Raw genomic sequence first — 8,655 nt, forward strand, 5'->3', positions numbered from 1 at the left:
ATTTGTTCCATGTGCACATATTTGTAGTGATTATGTCTCCTGATAATGACGCAGACGTGAGTGCAGTAGTTTGATGAAGACTGGCTTCATCCTGGCTCATATAGAAAATTCCACACTTTCTGGTTGATCTGTTTATTTAGTTCATTTAAATATTAATAAAGGCGTATGCATATTTTGTGGTTGACAGGCGTTAGGTGGGGAAAGCTAGACTAGACTGACTGCAGGAAAATCACCTCTTTAAGTATTTACATCATAGAAATCATTTGTCAAATCTTCTTCTCTTGGTGAGCAGAGCATAGAAATGTCATTCTGATTGTTCCTGCCTGTGGAGTTCACAGTGAAACCTTTAATTGAATATTATCTGTAGATATTCAATAGAGAGGCAGTTGGTTTTCTCATGGTTTTCCCATCTCATGAGTGTTTGTCATTAAAGGCCCCTGCACACCAGGTGTTTTCACTTATTATGCCTAATTGTCTCCACAGGACTGTGTGGGCATGTACAAACTTCACTGGTTGGCATCTCTCTCACTCCCCTATTAGTAGCAACTGTGAGGGAAGACCAAATTACACCTTAAAGCTGGAGAGTTTTGCATTTTACAGTGTAGCTATTGAACCTATGCGTGTAGTTTCCGTAGCTGATGTGCACCACAAGAGCTGTAATTTATCTTCTTTGGTTAGTGTTGTAGTGGTGGTATCATGGGGGTGAAATCTGATCCTTAACTATAAAAACCTACACCATCAATATCACAGCAGCACTGCCATTAACTCCTTGCCTCCAGTATAACACAGCTTTATCATTTTTATTAGTACATGGACCTTGGTGGGCACATACAATTTTTTTTAAAATAGGTTCACGTAACTTCAACCAGAGCAAAGATCTAATCAGTGAGGATAAGTGAGACACCTTTGTGGGTGTGCAGAGCACCGGATGAAACTAAATTTCCAGAACAAAACGTTTTAAAGTGTTTTATTATTCACTCTATATTTTTCAATTACTCACCTACTGTGCTGAATAAGCTTAATGACATTTTCATGTAGGAGCAAAGACTGGCACCAAAATAGAGAAACAGGGAGTCAAAAATAGAGCTGCTCCCATTCGACACAATAAAATGCAGCCGTTTAAACTTAGGTCTTTAAAATGTTCTGATCAACAGAACACAGGTTATTAAACACAGGAACTTCAATCTCTCTCTCTCTCTCTCTCTCTCTCTCTCTCTTACGCACACACACACACACACACACACAGTGTTTTTGAACTGCAGCCTTGTAAAGGATTGTTCTGCTCAGCACCTTCACATCTGATTAATTGACTTGTCAGCACAGTATTTTTATCCTGCTCCCCTGTGTATGTGAGTGTGTGTGTGTGTATGTGTGTGTGTGTGTGTGTGTGTGTGTGTGTGTGTGTGCGTGCGTGTGCGTGTGCATGTGCGTGTGTGTGGATGCATGAGTGTCTGCAGTCCTTCCCAGTGTCCTTTCTGTACTGGTGTTCCTCCCTAGGCATTATAGCAACCCAACCTATAGTAGAGTCTGTGTGATATATGTGTGTGTGCTCTTACGCACATGAGCCGATGTGAGTGCGTGTGTACATTTGTGGTGGCCAGACCTAGCGGGATTTTCCTGCTGTGTCCTGGACTCTGATTGGCCGACGCCTGTGGGCACTTCCTGGTCTCTTCCTGTTGTGCTCTCCGATTGTCGCAAAGGTGTGTGTCTGTGTGTGTTTGAGAGAGAGAGAGACACAGAAGAGGATAGTAGGCTGGTAAAAAGGGGAGGAGTGTGATTGAGATTAATTTGTGAAGGACTAAAGCAAAGCTGTGATAATTGTTGAATACAGAGACTCTCTCTTCATGAATCAGAGGTTAAAGCTTGTAAACTAAGAGACTTCTATTTCAAGTATTGGTTTTATTTGTTCTTCTCCATCATTGTCACACTCAATTTACCAGTCACAAGGATTACTTCTTACCCATTGACTATCTTATTTTTTAAAAGGTTAATTCATCCATCCATCCATCCATTCATCCATTCATCCATTCCCTATACTGTATACTCCTGGAAGGTTCTGACAAAAATGTTATATAGATGTCAATGAATTCATATACTTGGTAATGTGACAAGAGTGGCGGTCATAGGGTGAATATCCTGCCGACAACGCCAAGTCTGTGACAAGAGTGGCGGTCATAGGGTGAATATGTTGCCGAACAACGCCACCTGGGGAATTGCACCCCAGGAAATAACAATACTTATAACCAAAACTAAAAGCTTACGCAAGTTCGTATCACCACAGGGCAAAGACAACGTTGATAATACAAGTTTTATTCAACAATAATTCCTAAAATGAGGTTCCATAAATGCTGTCCAAAGCAGATAATGTTATACACGGGGCCATAAGGGAAAGGGAAGTGGACAGTGCTGGGTTACCTCGGCGCCCGAAACCAATGAGGGAGGGGGGAAACTAAAACACCCGTGACACTGCACACACACAAACTGAAAACGTGAAGAACCACCACCAGGGATTGGGTCGCCGCCCGGAGCCCACAGCACCTGTCCACAGGGAGAAAAAGCACAATAAAATGGCCACACTTTACCAATACACACAAACAAAACAATAATAAGGAATAAAGTAAATAACAAAATAATCTAACTTCTCAACTATAATATAACAGGCAATTAATATACAAAAGAAATCAAACTCAATAAAACGGTACTCAATTTAATAATACTCTTAACGAAACCAAAAGAATTAAATCTCAAAATAGAACACAAAACAACCATACAAAAGAAATCAAATTAAATTAAATCAATATTCAAAATAACTAAATGTTTGTGTAAACTAATAAAGAACCGCGGCAAAGACTGTTATAACAGCCGCATCAACACAGCGGCACGCTTACAGCGGAACCAAGTATTGGTAGGATCAAACAAAACAATAAAACAATTAATAAAACCATGTACTCCAACGGAGCCAAAAAGAAGAGAGCCAAAAAGAAGAGAGCCAAAAGAACCAAAAAGAACCAAAAAGAACCAAAAAGAACCAAAAAGAACCAAAAAGAACCAAAAAGAACCAAAAAGAACCAAAACAGCAACGCCGTCCAGCGAGCCGTGGCGTTGAATCAGTTTCCCAATCAGCCTTGCCGGCGCAGCGTCACAGCAGGCCAAGCAGCGGAATTACTCCCGACTTCTGCCTGATCCAAACACGAGGATGCACAAACCCACGCAAGGGGCTTCCAGCGGGGCAGCCCGGTCCCCACGGCGACAGTGATCCAACACCTGTATGCTGCAGGACAAGCATGCGCCACGATGGCCAACACGCCAACAGAGCTCCAGTGTGCGCACAGCCACAGCACAAATGGCTCCTCCACACCTACACCTGCACCGGCCTCACCACACCACGCCACGACAGTGGACAATTGGCCCCGGAAGAGAAGAGAGGAGGAGGCGGATGGAATCAGACCCTTATATGAGAAGGTGTGGCACCGCCCAGCAATCAGCAGGACAAAACCTACAGCGCTGCACCAGGAGGAACCAGGAACAGCACACCTGCTACAGTAAGTTCTTATTGTCCCTACTGGTTTTCATTACCTCCGCCAAGAAGGTCATGTTTTCACCTGTGTCTGTTAATTAGTCAGCAGGATTATGCAAAAAGTACCGAACCAATTTTCAGCAAACTTGATGGATGGATGGGGCATGGGCCAAGGAAGAACTCATTAAATTTTGGGGCAGATCTGAATCATTTACTATGAATTTGATATTTTTTCTCTAAAGTTTCGTATATGTTTTTTGACATTGGCCCTGGCGGAGGTCTGCGCTCTCTGAGTGTGCTTCTAGCCGATCAGTTTACATACTTTGGCCTGTATTACAGTGAAACTGGCATGAAATGTTATACTAAGTGGTGTCAAAGGCCTAAAATGTAATGTGGTGAATGTGATGATTAAAGTGAAGAAAAATACTGACATCACGTGGGTATCTCAGCTTTGGCTTAGAGACTATTTACTTTTAACAGACAAGCTGGGGTAGAGTTTGAAAGACATGCAGGCAAAGAGGTTGTTATGAAAGATGTTACTGAGTTGCATTGTGGGAGTTGGAGTATATTATATATATATATTCTTTAAAGCTCACAAAGATCTGTCTCAGGACTGTGTCCATGAATCACCTCCCTGCAGAGTAACTTCTGTGTTTTCCTCACTTTCAGTCTTCTGCTTACATTGTGACCAAGAGTAAATAAATCAATAAATTAAACTCCATCAACACTTATTTTTCTCCTGCAGCAGTGACAAGCACTTCTTGTTGTCCCAGTGACTTTGGTAAATAAAATCACTGAATACAGTTAGAAGTAGAATTGTGTGACTGCAGTTTTAACATTTTATTTCATTTCCTTTTGCCTAACAGAAACTGTTTCACCTCACTTTTGCAGCTATAGTCCACAGTTCAAATTATTTCTACATTGAGACAAACCATATTGTCAGACCGTCAAAACTGCTGCTTTTTTGCTTCGCAGATCTTTTGTTTCTCATCCCTTTCTGTGATCATTGTTGTTGTGACTTTCTGTATTATGTCTGCTATTCTCATTTCAACAGATGCACAGCACGGCTCTCCACTCTCCCAAATGCTGTTGTATGCACACTAAATGTTCAATACATCATTGAAAAAGCCATTTTCAAACAAACAGTGTATCATAAACACAACAGTAAGACACCTAATTCATGTTTAAGGTATATCAGTATCGTATTAGTGTTTCTTTGCTTTTCACAAAAATAACTGCATAGGGTATAAACTAAACTGATTTTTTCTCTTATTCCTTGCATAAACTCTCCAACTCACTGGAGTCAATTTGTGCTGGTGGAGACATGAATATGTCCTGGAGTAAAATGTTGTAATGTTGAGTAGATTCTCTAAAACAATGTTATGATGTGCAGTTCACGTAGGTGGGGGGAATTTGGAAGTCATCTCACAATCCAGAGATTGCTTGTGGAAAGAAAACATGTGCTTGCATATTTTGGTGGAGTATTTTACTGCTGTGACCTTTTACTGATGGGCTCTTTACATTTAAAGACACACATTTTTGTAATGTGATTCTCACTGAGATGGAAAAGACTGCAGACACAGAAGGCAACACTTGCAGAGATCTCCGTGGTTAAACTATTAAAAACAATAAACATCTGGTTTTCTGTGGACCACATATTGCCACAGTGTGTTGCAGCATTAGGTAATTAACAACTTTTCTATAAACACACACACACACACACACACACACACACAAGCTTTCATACAAACACACTTAATTACACTCTCTTACTCAGTCAATTGCATATTTGCATATACACTTAGAGGGGTTAGGACACACACACACACACACACACACGCACACACACACACACACACACACACACATTAAATATAGGCAACATTAAAGAGTTAGAAGAAATTAAGAGAAACACATAAAGAACTTCAAAACTCCAATTCCCAACCTCCCACTGGGGCAATCCCAACTCTTTTCTTGCCTTTAGAGCCAATCAGGAAAGAGCTAAATGAGCCTCAGTCATCAGAGGACTGACTGATTGGTTTGGGGCTTTGAGGATGAGATAGGCACTCCCTAAGAAACACATTCATCTTGAAACCCTGAGCAAGACTTTTCAGTTGGGCACGACATGTTGAAAAAAGAGTTTGTTTACACAGGATGATATTCAGACCAAGGTGGCTAAATCTCAGCTGAGTCACATGATTCAATTTTACAGACACTGTATATCAGGAACTGCAAGAGAGCTGTGTAAACACAGGCAGCACAGGCTCTGACTGTAACTACTAATTTGTCTGTATTCACAACACTGACATTAGCTCTCTGCAGTTTGTGCCCCTGGGGATGTCACATCTTCATCATAGGAAAGTCGGTTGTTTTTCACTGTTTTTCATGCATCCACTAAAAACAAATGAAACTCACCTGAATGTCCTTTGCTGGCAGGAAGCTGGAACGATTTGCAGATAATATGACAAAAGTTAGATTGCCACTGAAATCTTACAGCTACTTCTGAATCTACAAGTCCTAGTTCCTAAGTCCTAAGGCCTGGCATATAAAGTGGGGCGTGCAGTTTAATTTGCAGAATAGTGAAATGTAGCAGATTACCAAGTGCACTGAAAAATAGCTGCAGTGTTTAGCAGCTCAAAGGTGTATTCCTTTTAAAGGTTACTGTCACTATTTAAATTGTCCTTGCTGTAAAATACAAGATGTTGAGTTCAGTTTAGTTTCGGTTTATCTAAAAGATTGGAGATTTGATCTTGACCTTGGTATCACATATCTGTGATCAAATATTCTAAACTCAGGCTTCAGTCACTATCTTTTTTTGGAGCTTTTCACTTCATCCCATGGCCTTCTTAAGTGATTGGAATATACTTAGATGTCACCTTGAGCTCTAGAAAACTGCGTTACCTTGTGTGATTGATGAAGAAATAATAAATAAATAAATAAATAAATAATATGTAATGAAAATAATTGTTAGTTGCTGTTCTGGTTCTTTGGAATTGACAGTCTACTACATGAAAGCTTCCAAAACTGGAACAATTGGCAAGATTGTGAAAAAAATGGAGTTGGCCATGGAAGTGACTAATATCACCTCATTAGTCCTAATTAGTGTTGCTGTTCATTCAATAGTTGTTGGATTTTAATTGTGATTGTTAGCTAGTGAGTGGCTTCAGTACATGAACTCTGGATGAATTAGTCTTGTGTTTGGTCTGTGTGTGTGTTGAGAGAGGTTAGAGGGGCTTTTTCTTTGAGGTGTTAGCTAGCAAAATCAGTATGTGGACTCTTGTCATATAAGCACGGATGAGGTGTTAGCTGGCAAAGTTAGAATGGATGTTTTCCCTCCCTGGGTGCTCCTGGGAGGATAAACAGGCCATCCATAATTAACAGCCGCTCCGCCTTCATTCTGATCCACTCTGCTTTAAAAAGAACAACTGTCACCATCGGTTAGAGAGGCAGAGAGGGGGAGAAGCAGAGGAAGTGTGGGAGAGACAGAGACACAGAGATGGGGGATCACACTTAGGCAAAGATTCACTCGCTGGATATGACAGACACCTACACGCACACACACTCACATACTATGCAGAACGCACACACACATAAACACACATACATGTAAAACATGCATCAAGTCTCACACATATAGGAAAAGACAAACACACAGTTCCCTAGCATTGCTTTCATATATCTCTCTCATTCACACACACACACACACACACACACACACACACACACACACACACACACACACACACAGGGAAAAATCCACATGCTTTCTCTTACTCACACCCAGAGCAGCAAACACATTTCTCTTCTGGCTCTGGAATGAACAGTGAATGGCTCTATAATGTCTATAATGTATTTAGTGAGAATACATTCAACAGTGAAAACAGGAAGCTTCCACTTTATGCAGCTCCTGATACAAGGATAATTCATCTAGAGCTTTTACGACTTGACATCAATATATCCACCTGCTGAACCTACCAGCCAGTGTAAACCAAATTACAGCAGTGGCCTGTTAGTTTCAGTGGTGTTTGTGTCTGAAAGCTTACTGAAAGGTTTTAGCTAGTAGCACTCATTGTAAAAAGTGAAAATGTAGTAATGTTAAATGGTTATTTATCAACAGCCACTTGATAAATAAGTAGTAATCACTTAAATTGCATACATTAGTTACAAAGTTAATGTTTGTGAATGCATTTGATGGTAGAACCTTGGAAGGGACTTTAACAGCAGTGTGGTTTGTGGATGGAAATCATTATCAAAGTAATTTTAAAATGTATTATTAAAGCCAAACTTTATTATTTCTTATTATTATTCTCTTCAAAATGAAAAATGAATTTATAAATAATAAGGGGCACCGTTTCCCAGTTCAATACATCGAGGGGTTTTGCTGGTACAGCTTTACTTGGTCTGGTATGACCAGCAGCTTTTGTTGGCTAATTTCCAGCTGATTTTAGTAAACTAGAGAGATTTAGCTAAAAGGAACATTAGGCAACAATTCATGTGATAGCCTTGATAGCTCTTCTCTAACTGTGTTGTTATGCTTCATTGTCAGTTGTTACCACAGTAACTGCTGCTCAGCAAAAGTTACATAGTCTCATTGTAATTGTTTTTTCAATTCTGAATAGATGTAGGGATATATCAGAAACGGTCCGTCAGCCTCAAGCCATCGGAGTTGGCATCCTAGTGTATGCATTTTGATTGACAGCTGAGCTGGTAAGGACATTTACACACTCAATGTAAAAAAAAACTTGCGTAGGTAACAAGGCAAGGGATGTGCAGAATTTCGTTAGCAGTGGTACAGGAGGAACGACCACAGCATTTAGCATCTGTGACGGATGTTAACATTTACACATATGTTTTTAAAATTGTCAAAGTGCTACAGCTGACTAACTAATGAGCTCTCTGGCCTCCCAACAAAAACTAAACTGCTAATGTAGTTTTTGTAGCACATTCATCAAAAGAAAGAAAAATTGACTAAGAGGGTTGTTGGTTTGTGTCTCTGGCTGTTGTTTGTGTTGTTTTGAGGCTGTTGGGTGGCTGTTAGTCAGTGTCACTGTGATGTCACTTCATGTTCACTGGAATGTGGATGGACCGAGGTCACTGTCAAGTTTCCCAAACATGTACATTTCTGTCACTCTCTTCAA

This window comes from Seriola lalandi, unplaced genomic scaffold (genome assembly GCF_002814215.2).
Source record: "Seriola lalandi dorsalis isolate HSWRI2012SDOR001 ecotype SW California unplaced genomic scaffold, Sedor1 jcf7180002054062, whole genome shotgun sequence".
NCBI lineage: Eukaryota > Metazoa > Chordata > Actinopteri > Carangiformes > Carangidae > Seriola > Seriola lalandi.